General features: G+C 40.4%; 1 protein-coding gene across 6 annotated transcripts in view; it reads right to left on the minus strand.

Annotated features, from left to right (window-relative positions):
* Positions 1-20,646, minus strand: part of FOXP1 (forkhead box P1) — a 635,694-nt gene that overhangs the window by 326,333 nt on the left and 288,715 nt on the right. The gene's annotated exons all lie outside the window — the stretch shown is intronic.

Consider the following 20,646-nt stretch of genomic DNA (forward strand, 5'->3'; position numbering starts at 1 on the left):
ACCTGTAATCCCATCTACTTGGGAGGCTGAGTCAGGAGATTGCTTGAACCTGGGAGGTGGAGGTTGCAGTGAGCTGAGATCACATCACTGCACTCAGAGCGAGACTGCATCTCAAAAAGAAAAAGAAAAAAAGAAAGAAATAGGAATTGGTACCACTGTTCTGGAAAAGAGTTGGGGAGTATATACATCAATAATTTCAATATAAATCAATATGTTTATCAAATTCAAATACACATAGTTTTTCACCCAGCATGTCCCAATCTGGTAATTTGCCCTAAATTAATGCTTCTCAACTAGGGCAAATTTTTCCTCCATGAGACATTTTGCAATGTCTGGGGATATTTTTTTCCTGTCATGCACAGGGGAGGGGGTGGAGAGTGGGGAGCCGAGTTACAGGCATCTAGCAGGAACAGGCCATGGATGCTGCACAATATCCTACAATGCACAGCACAGTCTCTCACAAGAAATAACTACTTAGCCCCAACAAAAATCAGCTGAGGTTGAGAAACTGTCCTTAAGAGACAGGCACTTTGGGAGGCCGAGGTGGGTGGATCACGAGGTCAAGAGACCGAGACCATCCTGGTCAACATGGTGAAACCCCGTCTCTACTAAAAATACAAAAAATTAGCTGGGCATGGTGGTGCGTGCCTGTAATCCCAGCTACTCAGGAGGCTGAGGCAGGAGAATTGCCTGAACCCAGGAGGCGGAGGTTGCGGTGAGCAGAGATCGCGCCATTGCACTCCAGCCTGGGTAACAAGAGTGAAACTCCGTCTCAAAAAAAAAAAAAAAAAAAAAAAGAGAGACAGGCTTGCAACTACGCATATACGCTATAGATTTTCGTGTATAATCTTTTGCATCCAACAAAGTGGAAATGGTTAAACTGTGATATATTTACACATAGCTATAAAGTAATAATGTTGCTATATATCAATTGTTGCAAAGAGATATGGGTAACATTTTTAAATGTTTAAAAAGTAGGAAAAATGTAGCATACCCCTGGTGAGAGAAAACTGTTATGTGTCTACACCAAACTGCCCAATAAAAATATAATGCAAGCTATAAATGTAATTTAAATTTTTCTAATAGGTACATTTTAATAAGTAAAATGAAGTAAATGAAATTAATTTTAATAGTATATTTCAATCCATTTAAAATATTATCATTTTAACCTATAATCAATATCCAAAATTATCTGACATTTTACAGTATCTTTTTTTTTTTTTTTTTTTTGAGACAGAGTCTCATGCTGTCACCCAGGCTGGATGCGGTGGTGCAATCTCAGCTCACTGCAACCTATGTCTCCCTGGTTCAAGCAATTTTTCTCCCTCTGCTTCCTGAGTAGTTTGGATTACAGCTGCCCACCACCAGGCTTGGCTAATTTATTTGTGGTTTTTGTAGAGATGGGGTTTCACCATGCTGGCCAGGCTGGTCTTGAACTCCTGATCTCAAGTGATTCACCCACCCTGGCCTCTCAAAGTGCTGGTATTACCGGCGTGAACCACTGCAGCCGGCCTACAATAGCTTGTTTTGTTTTCAAAATAATTCAGGCTAGCCACATTTCACTTCTCAAAAGCTGCCTATGGTAATTGGCTACCACGTTGGCCAGCACAGGTCTATTCCACAACCAATGGGCAGAGAGAAATATTTAGATGGATAGTCTCCAAAATGGTCCAAGTTGTGATCCTGGGGTGAGTTTATGGTAATGTTTGCTTTCGATTTATGTTTTCCTTATTGTTTGTTAGGATGAGAGTTAACCTATATGGGTAAAGAAAAATTAAACTGTATGCATTTTTGAAGGAAAAAAGAGAGAAAACAGCTTGTTATGTGTCATCAACATATATGAAGCAGCCCTCTCTAATTTCTAGTTAAAAATGACAGATTCTACCAGCCTGGGCAACATGGCAAAATCCCTTCTCTACAAAAAATAAATAAACAGAAAAAGTAGCCAGGCATGGTGGTGTATGCCTATAGTCCCAGCTACTCAGGTGGCTAAGGTGGGAGGATCACCAGAGCCCAGGGAGGTCAAGGCTGCAGTGAGCTGTAATCATGTTACTATACTCCAGCCTGGACAGCAGTCAGAACAGTCAGACCCCATCTCAAGGAAAAAAACAGAAAAAAGAAAGAAAAAGCACAGATTGTAGAGCTTTCAGAGAAAGAGTGGTATCACCACCCATGTGCACACACACACATGCTCTCTCTCTCTCCTTTAGATAATAATGAGGTCAATGTCATGCCTGCCAATTGTACCCCCAAACAGCCAACCCTCTGCTATCTCAAACCACCTCTGAGTAGGGAGAAAGCATCTTCTTCATGTTCTTCCAAACAGACAGGGATTCTGGCTCCCTGTCGTGTAAAACACACACATCCTCCCATCAAGCCTAGGATATGGTGAATACCTGAAGACACGGTTTCTACCCACATTGCTCAATGCAAGGTGCTCTCAGGCCTGTCAAGAGCCTAATGCTCTTTTAATGCATTCTCTATGTGTAAGTTGTAAAACAACATCAGGTTAGAGCCAATGAAACTCGCAAACAGCCTGGGAAAACCTGTTCACAGTACTGCAGTCTATGGTTTAGGTTTTGAAAAGTTCACGAGTCCAGATTTCTCCATCTGAACTCAGGAACATTTGGATGCCAGTGGCTTGGCCTTTTACATTTTTAGCCCTCAAATCTAACCAGAGGCCAGGCACAGTGGCTCAAGCCTGTAAACCTAACACTTTGGGAGGCTAAGGCAGGTGGATCACTTGAGGTCAGGAGTCAAGAACAGCCTGGACAACATGGCAAAACTCTGTCTCTACTAAAAATACAAAAAAAAGGCTGGGCGAGGTGGCTCATGCCTCTAATCCCAGTACTTTTGGGAGGCCGAGGCGGGTGGATCACAAAGTCAGGAGATCACGACCATCCAAGCCAACGTGGTGAAACACCATCTTTACTAAAAATACAAAAAAAAATTAGCTGGGCATGGCAGTGCACCCCTGTAGTCCCAGCTACTTGGGAGGCTGAGGCAGGAGAATTGCTTGAACTGAAGAGGCAGAGATTGCAGTCAGCTGAGATCGCACCACTGCACTACAATGTGGGCGACAGTGCGAGACTCCATCTGAAACAAACAAATTAGCTGGGCATGGTGGTGGGCACCTGTAATCCCAGCTACGCAGGAGGCTGACAGGGGGAGACTCGCTTGAACTTGGAAGGTGGCAGCTGCAGTGAGCTGAGATCTCGATACTGCACTCCAGCCTGGCAACACAGTAAGACTCTGTCTCAAAAAAAAAAAAGTGAAGATGAGTCCATAAGATCTCTCTGAGTGGGACCACACCCTACTCTCTGGTGGCAGGTAAGAGAGAAATGATTTCAAATGCAATGTTATCCTTAAAAAATCAAAAATCATTTATTTCTACTTAGGATCTTAGTTCTTTTCTCTCTTAGGGCAGAAGACAGTACCAGGATGACTGCTTCATTTCTATTTCTCTTAGGCTCTCTTTAATATATATATTTTGAAAGACATTTTAGAATACTTCCCATAACTTGAATTTTTAATTAATAATAAAGATTACTAACCTCCTTGAGAACTTACTACATTCCATGTACTGTGTAATCATAAAAGTAACTGGTATTATTGAGCTGATATTTACTGTGTATCTGCTGTGTGTAAAACATTGCTCCAAGCACTTTCAATTGAAACATTTTAGTTAATTCTCAACTACTGAACAGGGGAGGTACTAGCTTAGCATCCATTTCTGCAGATAAGGAAAAAAAAAAAAGATTCAAGAAATCTGGTTACAGCCGGGCCCAGTGGCTCATGCCTGTAATCCCAGCATTTGGAGAGGCTGAGGCAGGTGGATCACGAGGTCAGGAAGTCGAGACCATCCTGGCTAACAGGGTGAAACCTCATCTCAGCTGAAAAAATAAAAAAAATTAGCTGAGCATGGTGGCATATGCCTATAATCCCAGCTACTCGGGAGGCTGAGGCAGGAGAATTGCATGCATCCGGGAGGCAGAGGTTGTGGTGAGCGGAGATCGTGCCACTGTACTATAGCCTGGGTGACAGAGCAAGAGAAAAGAAAGAAAGATGAAAGAAAGACAGAGAAAGAGACAGAGAAAGAAAGAGAGAGAGAGAAAGAAAGAAAGGAAGGAAGGAAGGAAGGAAGGAAGGAAGGAAGGAAGGAAGGAAGGAAGGAAGGAAGGAAGGAAGGAAGGAAAGAGAAAAGAAAAGAAATAGATAAAGAGGGAGGGAGGAAGGGAAGGAGGGAGGGAGAGAGGGAGGAAGGGAGGGAGGGAGGGAGGAAGGAAGGAAGGGAGGGAGGGAGGGAGGGAGGGGAGAGAGAGAAATCTGGTTGCTTCCTCAAGATCAGAAAGCTAACAAGTAGCAAGATCAGGCCCCCAACCCAAGGTGGAAACCTGAACTCCTAACCGATGCTATTCGTTGTATCATCTTCACAGCATTCCTACAAGGCAGGTCCTTTCATTCTATTTGTTTTACACATGGGGACAACTGGGTCAAAGTATTCAGACCATGCTCAAAAACTGGCGTCCAAACTCAGCCAAGGTATACTCCAAGTCCATGCCCGCCCTGGGGACAAGCTGGTCCTAAACAACAAGCCATACCTGTAATCCCAGCACTTTGAGAGGCCGAGGTGAGTGGATAACCTGAGGTCAGGAGTTCAACACCATTAAACAATTGGTCCTGTTTCGAAAGGGTGGTACCAAGAATCAGACAAGTATACAACAGTCCAGGTTCTAAGTGGATTCTCAGGAACTGGAGAACAGAGAGAAAGCAGAGCATGGTCCAGGCCATGGGTGCGCACCTGCCTTCCACTGGTGCTGAGTGCAGGGAAACCCCAGAAAAGACAGAGAGGTAGAGGAAGTGCACTTTCCTTTCAATTTCCTTTCCTTTCCAATTTCTTCATTCAGAGATGAATCAGAATGAGCTGCCTGGGCTTACAGACTCCCAGAGCAAACACCCAGAGAGGGGCTATAATTTCCAGTGCCCCCATGCATTCCTCAGCAGCACCCCAACTAAACTCATACAAATGGCAGGTGCTCCCTCAGATCCACAGCAGTCCTCATGTTTAAATGAACACTACTACCAAGCTTCTCTCATGGCTTCTGGAACCATGGGGCCAGAGGATGCTGGCTCACTGAGTAAGGAGCTAAAAGACAAATGGAGAGAAGCTTCTTGGGCTGGCAAGCGCAGGACCGATATGACACTGTGTCCTACGTGTGACAGGGAGACTACTGAAGGGATTTGGATGACAACAGTTTGTTTTTGTTTTTGTTTTTTTTAGCTGCTGAGGATAACAGAGCAACAGCGGAAGTAGTAAGAACAGCAGCAACTGCTCGCTCTTACTGTGCTAAGTGCTGTGCTCGGTGATTTGTTAGTTTCTCCTCCCTATATAACACTGAGGTTGATCCACCCCATTTGCAAAAGAGCCTTTTGGTTTTTTATGTTTGTTTGTTCACTGATGTATCTTGGATACCTAAAATTATTGAATGCCTACTTGTCCAGAACAAGTAAGCACTCAATAATTATTTGATGAATAAAGAAATGAATAGAATATAAAGCTTCAAAGTACTGTGTAGTCCTGGTACAAGGGCCGCTGGTAAAGTGGCCTCCCAAATGACAGGACCCCTTTCTTATTTTCTCAGTACACCGACTTTCCCAATATCCCCACTCCTTCAAACCCTGGCTTCAAACCCAATGAACAATTAAAAACAGCCTAAATAAACAAATACGGCCAAGCACAGTGGCTCACACCTGTGATCCCAGCACTTTGGGAGGCCGAGGTGAGTGGATAACCTGAGGTCAGGAGTTCAAGACCAGTGTGACTAACATAGTGAAACCCCGTCTCTACTAAAAATACAAAAAATAGCCAGGTATGGTGATGGGTGCCTGTAATCCCAGCTACTTGGGAAGCTGAGGTAGGAGAATCGCTTGGACCTGGGAGGCCGAGGCTGCAGTGAGCCGAGATCTTGCCGCTGCACTCCAGCCTGGGTGACAAGAGTAAGACTTCATCTCAAAAATAAAAATAAAAAAGAGAAACAAATACAACTTCTGGGACTTTATTTGTAATCAAAAAATTAAATCCAATATTTTTAAAATGAGATACACCTTTTTCTTCTATGGTTTAAATGATAACAAAAAATGTTGAAGCTCTTTGGCAAAGTTCACTGAAATAAACATTCTCATCCAGTACTTGTAGGTAAGAAAAAGCATGCGGCAAGGCGCACACATGATTTGTAAGAATTATATAACTGTTCTTCTACTGACTTCCCCCTCTAGAATACATCTAAAGAAACACCAGTTAATAAATAGACAAATATGCCAGGCACAGTGGTTCACCCCTGTAATCCCAGCACTTTGGGAGGACAAGGCAGATGGATCACTTGAGCCCAAGAGTTCAAGACCAGCCTGGGCAACATGGCAAAAACCTGTCTCTACAAAAAATACAAAAATTAGCTGGGTGTGGTGTATGCAACTGAACTCCAAGCTACTCAGGGACTGATGTGAAAGGATCACTTGAGCCTGGGAGATCAAGGCTGCAGTGAGCTATAATTGTACCATTACACTCCAGCCTGGGTGACGGAGGAGACCCTGTCTAAAAAAGAAAGAAAAAAAGGACAAATATTTGTGCACAAATATGCCAACTGCAACATATATCACAAAAAAACCGAACACAGTGTCAATACCCAATATTGAAGAATAGTTCTTTAAATTTTATTGTATCCAAAAGGATGATGTGGTATACAACCAACCAATCCAGATGCCATTCTTTTTTTTTTGAGGGTGGAGTGCAGTGGTGCAATCTCGGCTCACTACAACCTCACAACCTCTGCCTCCCAGGTTCAAGTGATTCTCCTGCCTGAGCCTCCCGAGTAGCTGTGACTACAGGCATGCGCCACCACACCCAGCCAATTTTTGTATTTTTAGTAGAGATGGAGTTTCATCATGTTAGTCAGGATACTCTCGATCTCCTGACCTCGTGATCTGCCCGCCTCCGCCTCCCAAAGTACTGGGATTATAGGCGTGAGCCACTGCGCCCGGCCATTTCAGATGTCTTTAAGAACACTTCATTACACAGGAAAATGCTCATCACGAAACACTAAATTTAAAAAAAATGGATACATATATACTATATACCACATGGCTACAATTTTGTTAAATACGTGTACATTCCATTAAAAAAAATAGAAGAAAATATATGCTATTTTCAGGGTCAGGATTCTAAATTACTTCTTTTTTGAATTTGTCTAGTTTTCTATAATTCCAAAGGCCCCATAATGAGACGGGTTTATATATAATTATATATTTATATAATAATATATATATTTATATAATATATATTTATATATAAAATTATATATTTATATAATATATATATAATATACGTATATTATATATATAAATATATATATATATATTTTTTTTTTTTTTTTTTAAATTGAGATGGAGTTTCGCTCCTGTTACCCAGGCTGGAGTGCAATGGCGCGATCTCGGCTCACTGCAACCTCCGCCTCCTGGGTTCAGGCAATTCTCCTGCCTCAGCCTCCTGAGTAGCTGGGATTACAGGCACGTGCCACCATGCCCAGCTAATTTTTTGTATTTTTAGTAGAGACGGGGTTTCACCATGTTGATCAGGATGGTCTCGATCTCTTGACCTCATGATCCAACCGCCTCGGCCTCCCAAAGTGCTGGGATTACAGGCGTGAGCCACCGCGCCCGGCCCTATATTTATAATCAGACAAAATTAAATTCATAGAACTTTCTCTTCTCTATGTATATAATATACATAGAATATTATACTGAGAACTTAGCTAATGAAATTATATGACCCTTCCTGATGACAATTTTGCATTGGGAGGTATTTTATCCCACAGAAGGAAATAAAGAACATTAACCTCATTCCAAAGCCACGTAGAACAAGACTTCAGAACACAGCCAGTTCGAATCATTTAGCAGGTGCCTCAAAAACAGTAAGAAACACACGTCGTTATCCTCTTATACATCCTAGCCCTTGGCAAAACACATGTCACATAGGAGGCAGTCATTTGTACGAATTAATCGCATAAGGATAGGGTAGACAACTAAATTCTCATGCTACATAAAACTCAACTATTCAAAAAATGCACAGTAGTTGTCAACCAGCGGGAGAATTCTAACTTTATACATATCTTCATCAAATAGCCTTGCTTTTTTTTTTTTTTAAATCAGGATTTAGAGGGAAGAGAGACATAGTGAGAGGAAGAGGGAGCGAGGTAGAAAAAGGAAGACAGAAAAGAGAGGAAGGGTGAAAAGTGGGCATTTTCTGAGACAAACATTTTCAGTTGATGCTTTTCCTATTTAATATTTTGAAATACTATAAATTCCCTTAACATAGCGTAGAGGATGTTAGAACTTAAATCAGAGAAACGGTCATCTACATAAAAATAATACACTTTGGTTTTCAGTTGGTCCATTTTTTTTCAACAGTCAACTTTTAACAGTCAAATTTAAAAATTTCCACTCATCTTTTGTATGACATCTTGAAAGGAAGGAAGGGATGTCATGGAAGAGGCTGGGAGTCACTACCAACAGAAGTCTACAACTACACAGAGGCCTGGGGGGTGTCATTTCCTTTTCTGGATCACAGTTTCATCTTCAGTTAATTATACGGAATGGACTACAGAAGTCTGATGATTCTCGATCCCATGTGAATCTATCACCCTAAGAATAAAGTCATGTGTCCCTTAACAATAAGGATAGGTTCTGAGAAATGTGTTGTTAGGTGATTTTGTCACTGAGCCACATGAGTGTACTTAAACCTAGATGAATATGTATATTTTTACTATATTTTCATATGGAAAACCAAGTGTCCCAGCACTGTTACTGAATGTCAGTAACTTCCCCTACTTGATCTGCAATGACAACACCAAGTGTCATGTATCAGGTTTCTATATATGCTCCATTATAATTTTATGGGACCATAGTCATATATGCAAACCATCGTTGGCCAAAACATCGTTGTATGGCACATGACTGTACTTCGCTGATTGGCCATTTGAGTATTTTAGAATTAGATGGGGTATCTACTACCACGTAGAGTGTCTTTTTACCCCCAGCACACAGCTCAATCTTAAACACAGTGAACCTCATAGAAACTCAGTAAATATTTGTTGCTGAATCAATTAATAACTATATCACTGAGGTAAAGCAAAGAAGAAAACTTAAATTTTATACTCTAAAAGCTGTAACTACTTTTTAATTTTACAGAGTAACCTGAATGAAACGCAACCAAAGCAATATTTGCAACTATAAACAAATTTATATTAATGGCTTGCACTGAGACAAGAAGAGAATGACTGCAGTTTGGGATCAATTAAACAGTGAACGTGTGAACGACTCTCCTTTGGAAGATCCAAAGTTCCTTATCTAACAAGCCGCAAGTCGAGGAAGTGAGAAAATATCAAGAGAGAATTCAAATCAGAAACAAACAAAAAAACTGCCTAGCAACTTAATATTTAGAAATGTTGTCACCAAGTTGATATAAACTCTACCTCATGCTATCACAGAAAACGCATGTACTCAGAGCCAAAGAACAATTTTATGTGCCTGGAATTCATTTTAATATTATTTAAAAGTAGAGGGAGAAACTAGGTGATTATCTAAAATCACAACATCCTTTATAAAACTCATTCAAAGACCGAGTTATCTTGCGATGTATTTATTTCTTTTGAGACGGAGTGTCACTCCTGTTGCTCAGGCTGGAATGAAATGGCGCGATCTTGGCTTAATGCAACCTCTGCCTCCTAGGTTCAAGAGATTCTCTTGCCTCAGCCTCCCGAATAGCTGAGATTACAGGCATTTGCCACCATGCCCGGATAATTTTGCATTTTTAGTAGAGTAAAGAATTCCCCATGTTGGTCAGGCTAGTCTTGAACTCCCAACCTCAGGTGATCCACCCACCTCAGCCTCCCAAAGTGATGGGATTACAGGCGTGAGCCACCACGCCAGGCCACTTCCTATATTTTTTGTTTCCTAAGTGCATTAAAAATCATCTACAAAGAGTAACTGTCCTTCCTTCACCCAACACCAGCTTAACAGTATTTAGCATCCATATAGACATGATGTGTATTTTTTAAATTAACCACCATTTCCTGGATGCTTGAGGATTTGGGACTGGCCAAGAAATCTTGAAAATATTCAACCGTGTTTCACAATTTTTGAATAAGCTAGAATCTTTGATGCTTTTAGGTAATCTGAAAGGCAGATGAACTCATCAAAGACTATCTATATTAGTAAAAGGTAAAGGTGATAACAGACATGGCTCAGGCTCAGACTTTACTAATCTAGAGACTATGTTAACCACACCAAACTGTAGACTTTAGATGATTAAAATCAATATATTCTACGATAGGGTTGTAAACACATCCTGCTTTCCTCCTTGCCTTTTATTTAAACTGCAAATCTCCAGACCATCAGATTAGAGAGTCCCTCACGAGAGACTAAATGCCGAGGATTCTTTTCCCTGCTCACAGGTAGTACTATGACCCACACTTCACAAAAGTGAGTGCCAGGGGTGGGGAAAATGTGGTAAACATAACAAACAAGAATGTTGAACAATTTCTATTCCTGGAAAAATAATACAAACCACCTAAGTTCAGCAAGCAGAGTGGCAGTTACATAAAGCCAGTAAACACGATAGGAGTGAGAGTCTAACGCTCCTAACTAAGGTCATCAGTGACTTCCATGTTGACAAATCCAATGGTCAGTTCTTTGTCATCATCTTTTTTGACTGCTTGGCAGAATTTCATATGGCCGAGAACTCTCTTCTCACTTATGTTTATTTTTTATTTTTATTTATGTATTATTATTATTATTTGGAGACATATTCTTGCTCCATAGCCCAGGCTGGAACGCAGTGGTATGTTTTCAGCTCACTGCAACCTCCACCTCCCAGGTCCTGGTTCAAGCAATTCTCCCACCTCAGTCTCCCGAGTAACTGGAAATACAGGAACACACCACCATGCCCAGTTAATTTTTGTATTTTTAGTAGAGATGGGGTTTCACCATGTTGGCCAGGCTACTCTTGAACTCCTGACCTCGTGATCCACCCACCTTGGCCTCCCAAAGTGTTGGGATTACAGGCATGAGTCACCGCGCCTGCCTAGTTTTATTTTTCATTTAGAGACAGAATCACTGCACTCTGTCATCCAGGCTGGAGTGATCTGGTTATTCACAGGCAGGATCATAGCACACTGTAGCCTCAAACTCCTGGGCTCAAGCAATCCTCCTACCTCGGCCTCCCAAGTGTAACTGGGACTACAGGCACACGCCACCATGCCCAGCTCATTTTTTTAAAATATAGAGACAGAGTCTCATTATGTTGCCCAGGTTGATCTCAAACTCCTGATCTCAAGAGCTCTTCTGAGATCCTGGAGCTCTTGTTTTTTTGTTTTTTTGTTTTTGAGACGGAGTTTCGCTCTTGTTACCCAGGCTGGAGTGCAATGGTGCGATCTCGGCTCACTGCAACCTCCGCCTCCTGGGTTCAGGCAATTCTCCTGCCTCAGCCTCCTGAGTAGCTGGGATTACAGGCATGCACCACCATGCCCAGCTAATTTTTTGTATTTTTAGTAGAGATGGGGTTTCACCATGTTGACCAGGATGGTCTTGAACTCTTGACCTTGTGATCCACCCGCCTCGGCCTCCCAAAGTGCTGGGATTACAGGCGTGAGCCATCGCGCCCAGCCAAGATCCTGGAGCTCTTTTCTTCTTTATATACACACTGCTTCTTTGGTGAGTTCAGTCAGTTTTATGCCTTTAGGTATCACTTGTATGCTTATAAATCCTCAATTTATAGACCAAGCTAGGACATTTCCAGGATGATATATCCAAATGCCCACTTGGCATCTAAGTCTGGGTGAATAATAAATAGCTCAAACCTCCCATGTCTACAGCTGTACTCCTGGTCTGCCTTGCTTACCTTCCTCTACACCCCAAAACTGCTATATGTACTGTCTGCTGTATTTCAGTAATGGGAGCACCACCTTCTGTCAGTTCCTTAGAACAGAAAACATATGCCTTCTGTCTCTTCTGCTCTGTCCATAAGGAATCCATCCGTGAATCCTATTGATTATACCCCATCATTCGAGACAAAAATCTTGGAGTCATCTATGATGCAACTCTTTCAAACACCCCATCAAGTTCACTAGGAAATCCTTTGGTTCGCCTTTAAATAAATGCCAAATTCAACAACTTCTCACCACCTCCCCTGCCACTGTGACCCTAGCCATCATCATATCTCACTAGGACTATTCCAGTGGCCTCCTAACAGGTCTCCCTGCCTATAACCTGATCTGCCCACAGTCTCTTTTCAAAACAGCTCCCAGAGTGGTCCATTTAAAAAGCATGAATGAGATCTCTCACTCTACCTCAAAGACCCTCCATGGCTCCCTAATAAGAGTACAAAAAGCCCTAACGCTCTATTTAGTCTGGCCCTGTTACATGTTTATGTTGTCTCCTACTACACCGTAAGTGGTTTTAATCCAATAATCTGCACTCGGACGTGCTCCAAAATCCAAAGCTTTTTGAGTACAGATACAACATTCAAAGGAAATGCTCATGGGAGCATTTCAGATTTGGGATTTTGGGGTTAAGGATGCCCAACTGGTAATGCAAATATTATAAAAGCTGAAAAACCCAAAATCAGAAATATTTCTGGTCCCACGTACTTGAGATGAGGGATTATCAACATGTACTCTCCCCTTAAGGACACTGTTTCAACGATGCTGGCTGACTTGCTCTCTTTAGAAGAGGCCATGTCTTTGCTCCACTTACATGGACTTACCCTGATCACCCCTATTTACATTGCAAGCCTCCCCTCTGACAAGGTGGCCTCCCTTATCCTTTTATGTTTTCTCTACAGCATCCATCAGCATGCCCTTGTTTATCATGCTTCCCGGCTTGTCCACTCCCCCAAAGCAATGAGTAGGGGGCTTGGTGGCTGTGCCACCAAATCTGAAATGCTCCCGTGAGCATTTCCTTTGAATGACACAAAACATATGAGTACTGTGACACTGCCACATCCAGCAACACTGTCCAATAGACATACAATGCCTGCCACATATGTAACTGTGACATTTTTTAGAGGTAAAAAGAAACAGCTGAAATTAATTTTAATAATTTATTTTATTTAACCTAATATATCCAAAATGATCATTTCCACATGTAATTGATGAAAAATTATCCAATATTTTTCATTCTTTTTTTCCATACAAAGGCTTTGAAATACTTTGTAGACTTTACACTGCATACCCAAGTTTGGGTTAGCCACATTTCAAGTGTTCAGTAGCTGCAGGTGGCTAGTGGCTTCCACACTGGACAAGGCAGGTCAAGCATGCCTGGCATACAGCAGGCACCTAATAAAGATGTGGTGAATAAACAAATGGAGAAATAAATCCAACCTGCAGAAAGAACTACTTTACATTGCAAAGACAGTACTCATATGTTTTAAAAGCTTCACTGCATGCACATAAAATCCGTACTACATGTGATAGATTCTGATTTTGTTTTTTATTTTACTGTATTGTATGTTTATTCCTTTTCTCTCTTTGAGACAGAGTCTCGCACCAGGCTGGAGGGCAGGGGCACTATCTCAGCTTACTGCAACCTCTGCCTCCTGGGTTCAAGCAATTCTGCCTCAGCCTAATGAGTAGCTGGGACTACAGGTGTGCGCCACTATGCCCAGCTAACTTTTGTATTTTTAGTAGAGATAGGGTTTCACCGTGTTGGCCAGGATGGTCTGGATCTCTTGACCTCATATCTACCTGCCTCAGCCTCCTAAAGTGCTGGGATTTCAGGTGTGAACCACCACTCACGGCCACTTATTCCATTTTTTAAAAAGTCTTGGGTATAACCCACTACACTGAATCTTTAACCCACAAACTGTTTCCAATGGCCACTTTGAAAATATCTGGTCTAAAAAAACTTTAATACTTTACAGTATTTCCTCTGGCCTCCAGAGACTGCTGAGGAGGACCCTTTGAAAGGGAAACAGACCAACCTCCAGAAAAAAAAAGACTAGAGGAAAGAGTGAGCATGTAAGTACCACGACAAACCACAGACTGCAATAACACAGTCCATCCAATAATGAGAGGTTTCTCTCATTAAAAAGTAATTTTATTTTACTATCTATTTATTTATTGAGACAAAGACTCCCCTCTGTAGCCCAGGCTGGAGTGTAGTAGCGCCATCTTGGCTCACTACAACCTCTGCTTCCCAAGTTCAAGCAATTCTCTTGCCTCAACTTCCCAGGTAGTTGGGACTACAGGCATGCGCCACCATGCCCAGCTATAGTTTGTATTTTTAGTAGAGACAGGGTTTTGCCATGTTAGCCAGGATGGTCTGGAACTCCCAACCTCAAGTGATCCACTTGCCTCGGCCTCCCAAAGTGCTGGGATTACACGTGAGAGCCACTGTGACCGGCTTAAAGGCTAATTTTAAATAACTGGTCACACTCTCAGATAATTAACAAAACATCTAATTATCTTTAATTATATACTACATACATACTCATATACAAAATTCAAGAGAAGATTTGCATGATGTCCATCCTTTAAAAGGGTGAATCTGACAAGGGCAGAAAGATTTCATGTTTTTCATTTTTCTTCCCCACCCCATGCAAAGTTCATAGAAGTACAATATAGTCCAGATCAGTGGCAGAGAGTAACAAACTGAAATTATTCATTTTCATTTCATATTCATAAAGTCCCATTCACCAATAGTCTTTTTATAAGATACCACAAACTTCAAATCCAAACTCAGCACTGGTTAGTAATTGTCGCTACAGCTTCAACTTTTAAAGGGTCGAAGAAAATATGGATTCTATCTTCGGTGCACTATTTGCTTCTTTGAGGTCCTGGGTGTTACTAGATACTGATGGGGTATGCCCACAAGGTTAGCACAGATGTGCTACCCTTTACAAGGTTTTGTTTTTGTACAGTCAAGCTTCAAACTTCTTTCATTAAGTTTTTGAATTGCCAAGGAAAGGCTCTATTTCCTACATCTCTGGTCCGTTGTTAAGTTGCCACCTAACATGAGGGTTTTTTTTTTTTTTTTCCTAAAATGCTCAAGGCCAGCAGTTGGAATATTTGTGCCCTTGGCAGATAGAACAGCAAAAACATCATTTAAAAAACATATATGGATATAGTGGTTCAGTGGTGTGAGCCTGTAGTCCAAGCTACACAGGAAGCTGAGGCAGGAAGATCCCTCAAGCCCAGGAGTTCGGGGCTGCAGTAAGCTATGATTGCACCTATGAATAGCCACAGCAATCCTGCCTGGGCAAAACAGCCAGACCCCATTTCTTAAAAAAAAAAAAATGAAAAGATAGATAAAACCATTTGTGATTTGGTTTTGTATTTTTGATTGTTCACTGTGCAAAATATGTTTATTTGATAATTGCTGCAAATATTGTCTTTACTACTAAATATGCCTTCATGTACATTTCGACGAGTGACTTCTGCTTGAAAACGAACTCTATTGAGCATATTTCTATGGAAATCAATATTTAAGACATTTTTTTTCTTTGAAACTAACATTCAAGAGAGACAGCCCTTGTTTACAGAGTAACTTACTTTAGCATTATGGCTAACAATGTTTAAAAACAGCTAACTTAAAATGCAAACATTTAAATTCTGATGTTTAACTGTTGAGAGGGCATGTCAGTCTATGGAAATTCACACAGCATGAACAACAGTAGTTTTCCCCCACTTCTGTCCCTTGTAAGAATATTTCAAGCAACCATTCTCTTAGATTTAAAAATAAGAACTCATGAAGTTTAAGACAGTTAAAAACTTTAAATGCCTGGATGAACCTTGAAAACATTTTGCTAAGTGAAAGAATCCAGTCACAAAAGTCTGTGGGATTCTATTTCTATGAAATATCCAGACTAAGTAAATCTATACAAACAGAACGTACATTCATTGATATCAGAGGACGGGTGGAGGGGAGAATGCAGTGTAAGTGCTAATGGTTACTAGGTTTTTTTCCTTGGGCAATGAAATACTCTAAAACTGAACTAGATGGTTGCAACTCTGATCACATTAAGAACTACTGAAAAGTAAGTACACATTAAATGGGTGAGTTGTATGAATTATATCTCAATAATCCTGTTAACAAAAACTTAACATGCCTGATAATATTCACAACAGCATCCAACGAAATCAAGTTGATCTCATATACCTTCCATACAATGCTAAAACACGTAATTCCCGACACCCTGGGCTCCTTGTTTTACAACACTTCTCAAAGCAACCAATTGCCCTCCCTAACACCCATCATCATCATTCATGTATGCCTGCCCCTCTAGAATATAAACTCTGTGAGGACAGAGACCATGTCCTTCTTACATGGTGCTATCATCTCAGCACCTAGCACACACTCACCAATAAATATCTGCAGTAAGAATTAATATATGTGTGTATGTACATACATCTGTATGTATGAATGAATAAATGAATAAAATTATTAGATTGTAGCAAATGAATCAATGAAGTACTTGTATTCTACTTGTCCCCTTAAATCTATTTGCCAATTCTCCCTAGGCTCCTGGGCACCCAGGTGGAGGCATTTCCCAGCATCCCTCAAAGCTTGCTGGGCCTTATGACCATAATCTTACCAGGCAAGTGGCAATGAGTGGAATGTATACAATGTTTAACTCTTCTGATTAAAAGAAAATGGCTTGCTTTGGATGTCTCCAGAGTGCCGCAACAACATAGCTTCAACCCTAGGATAAGGACAAGCCGCAAGGGAGGAGAGTGCAGATGGATGGAAAGAATCTGCCCAGATAAGCTGCATTGCCCAGGTTGCTTCATGAGAGAAGTATATTTCTATTTTATTTAAGCCATTTTACGTTGGGGTCTCTTTGTTACCTGAGCCTTGTCTTTACACTGACTGTTACAACTCAGGCATGAATATATTCTGTGTGTGTATGTAGGGCGTGGTGGGTGTCAAGAAGCATTTCAATGCTTAACTAAATTTACTGATCACATTTCAGCCAATGCGGTCATCCGGTAACTCAATGAAGACTGTCTTACAGTGTCTTTATAACAACTTCCTTAATTAACAGTTACGTAATTGAAATGCTGAATACTAACTAGGAAAAGGTCGTTTTGAATGGGTTAAGCTCAGAATTGCTGTTGTCATTAAGTAAATATTCAAATCACTCACATATACACTTTTAAAAGAACTGATAAGTAGATTTCAAATAACTGACTAGCCTTTTAGCTTTATTTTTCACCAAGAAATAATTTACAATATATAAAACACAATGAATGTTATCTACGAGGGTGCATTTACATAGTTCCTTCATCTAATCTAAAACAGCTCAAATTAGGGATTGGGGTCGGGGGGTGGAAACTGCAATGATTATACTTCCTTTTGATGGTTTTTTAATTTTCTCTCAAACAACTTGACTTAAAAAAAAAACTGAACCAAACATAAAATGTGAAGTTTGGAGATGCCTAATGTTTAAAAATAACCATTTTAATTGTAATCTATACAGCCTTAATGATTATCTGCAACTCTCAATGCAATTCAGAATTGAATATAAGATGATGAATTTTACAAATTGGATTTGAATTTTAAGCAAATGCATGTGGGTAAATTGTCAATGGTGAGGAAGGCAGGGAAAAATGCCACATAAACCTTTATTAGATCACCAAACCAAGGCAGCCAGAATAGAAGGACATCCATATAATTGTGAGCAGTGCACCCCTCTTTAGCTTCCATCTTGACATTCTGGATGACCTGGGATAAATTATTTATCATCTACAGGACCGTTCTTCCAGTCTGTAAAGTGGGGATTATAAGAATTGCCAGCTACCTCTTAGGAATGCCAGCAACCAGACCCATTTTGTAAAGCGCTCAGATCTAGCTGGAAGAAAATTGTTATATCACTACCGAGTATGATGACTGTTATTTATGATTCTTCAGACCTTAGAATCTAAATTTTAAAAATGACTTCATCTGGTTTTCTGAATTTGCCTGGTCACTTTTATGTATATAATCAGTTATTCCCATAGTACCTTTGTAGGCATATTTATGTGCATCTATACTGACTGCTAATAATTCCCAGGTTTCAAATTTGGGGCACGGTATTTACTGAGAAGCTCCTGGCATCTGTCTACATGCTTCTTGTAGTGTGAAAGATGACGTTGATTTTTTTGCCCATTGCCAAATGGCAAGGTCTCCTCATTTAAGGGTTACTCAGCAAGAAGAAACACTAACCACTATGCTCACTTTAAACATCTTTTAAATTTTTTATTTCGAACAAATCTTTTATTTCTATGTAAGAGATCAAGATATATACAAATTAGTCTGAAAGATCTTTGACCTTGTTCAAAGGTAAAAATGACATAATTTGTTACTTGAGTCTACATACCCTAACTTATTTCTCCCCAAAATTTGAAATTAGCATCAAAACACAGACGGAATGGATACTGTAAAAGGGAAAAAAAGTATTAAGTAATGAACTGTTCACTCGGAATAGGAATACTGAAGATTATGTATGATACACTCTGGAATCTGTCCCCTCCAAATCTCATCTTGAAATCTGATCCCCAATGTCAGAGGAGGGGCCAAGAGGAGGTGTCTGGGTCATGGGGCTAGATCTCTTATGAACGGCCCAGTGCCCTGGCCAAAGTAATGACTGAGTTCTTGCTCTATTAGTTCATGAGAAATCTGGTTGTTAAAAAGAGCCTGGCACCTCTTCCCTCCAAGCTTCCTTTTTTCTTGTCATGTGACATGCTTGTCCCAAACTTCCCCTTCTGCCATGACCAGAAGCTTCCTGAGGTCCTTACTAGAAGGAGATGCTGATACATGTTTCTTGTACAGTGTGCAGAATTATGAGCCAAATAGATTTCTTTTATTTATAAATTACCCCAGACTCAGGTGTTCCTTTCCAGTAACACCAAATACGCTAAGACAATGTATACAGAATGAAAACAAAGACAACAGAAAAGCTGACAGTAGAGAACCACTACAGACACTGAGCATATAAAATACTTTTATGATCCAGAAACTTTACAAGGGGGGGGGCATGATATTACATAATATAATAGATCAAGCACTTGATCGTAATTATAAAGCATTTTTTGGTAAAATAGACTATCTTTCTTAGTCAATGCCAATGACAAATTTCTAGACACATTTCTTTCCAAATTTTCCCTTGACATATAATATTTTTTACTTTCAATAATATCACAGAATTTGCAGGTGTAGGGACTATATTTCCATTTTCAGGTAGGTGAAAGAATGGACATTATAAAGATACTGAGTTAGAAGAAAAGTAATTCATGCTTATAAGTGATTACAAAAAACAAAAACAAAAAACAAATGAAAATCCATCAGTGAAGGTCTTACTTTGGAGCTGAGCGGATAAGGCAACTCTCAAGCTGAACTTTTCATCTGTCCTACCACTTTTTCAGCTTTGCATAATCATAATTTTTTTTTAAAAATAAAGTCTCCCGTCACCCACGCTGAAGTACACTCGTGCAGTTCTGGTTCAGTGCAGCCTCCGCCTATTGGATTCAAGTGATTCTCCTGCCTCAGCCTCCAGAGTAGCTCGGTTACAGTCACCCATCACCATGCCCAGCTAATTTTTGTTATTTTTAGTAGAGACGGGGTTTCACCATGTTCACTATACTTCACCAGGCTGATCTTGAACTACTGACTTCAGGTGATCCACCTGCCTCAGCCTCCCAAAGTGCAGGGATTACAGGCATGAGCCACCATGCCTGGCCTGTTTAATCAATTTTTAGCTTGGCCAGAAACCTCTGCTAACAGCAGGAGATGAGTTAAACATGTGGCACCACTTTGCATGAGGACCATCTTGGACTGAGATCACTCTGTGAGATTATAGAGACCAGGAGACAGCAAATTACCATCTTGCTGAGGAGCTGCAATGGAGGCTGAATGCCTCCCCAAGTACAAAATATTTCCTATGTGGCCCTTGACAGAAAAAGTTTGCAAACCCCTGATATAGATTAACCCCTTCCTTTTAAAGATTGAAAAATTGAGTCTGAGCAAAGTGAAGTGTCTTGCTGCGACCTGATAATCCCCATTACTGGTTGGGAATCAATTCCTTCCATGCTGAAACATCAAAAACATATGCTTGTCCTCTTTGGAATACAATTAGGTGGATCCTGCAAAGGTTTCATTTAAATAAAATGTATGGGGAATTGATGTAAGTCTGATTTTTCTGGCCCAAATTAAATGTGCCAGAATGCAACTACAAAAACAAATCCATACCCTTTATATATATGCATTGTAGAACCCCCAAGCCCCAGGGGAGATTTATCAAAAAATGTTCAAAGATTCTTGACATTATGAAAGTTTCACAAAAAACTTTGTTCAACTCAATAAGAAGTCTGTATCTGGCAAATACATAAACTTTAGTAAAATCTGAGCAAAGGCTATGTTCAACCATGCTGGCAGGTAACCTGTTTTTAGACAGACACAAATCAACTAACTCCAATGGAACTATTAAAGGCCAAAAATTCTAAAAGAAATGAAGATGCTACTACTTGAGAAATATCAGATGTTAAAAGGACCTGGAGGATTATCTTGTATAAGATGATCATTGCCTTTAACAGAGGTACTTTTGAAATCAAGTAAATA

Source organism: Callithrix jacchus, chromosome 15 (assembly GCF_049354715.1).
Source record: "Callithrix jacchus isolate 240 chromosome 15, calJac240_pri, whole genome shotgun sequence".
NCBI classification, from domain to species: Eukaryota; Metazoa; Chordata; class Mammalia; order Primates; family Cebidae; genus Callithrix; species Callithrix jacchus.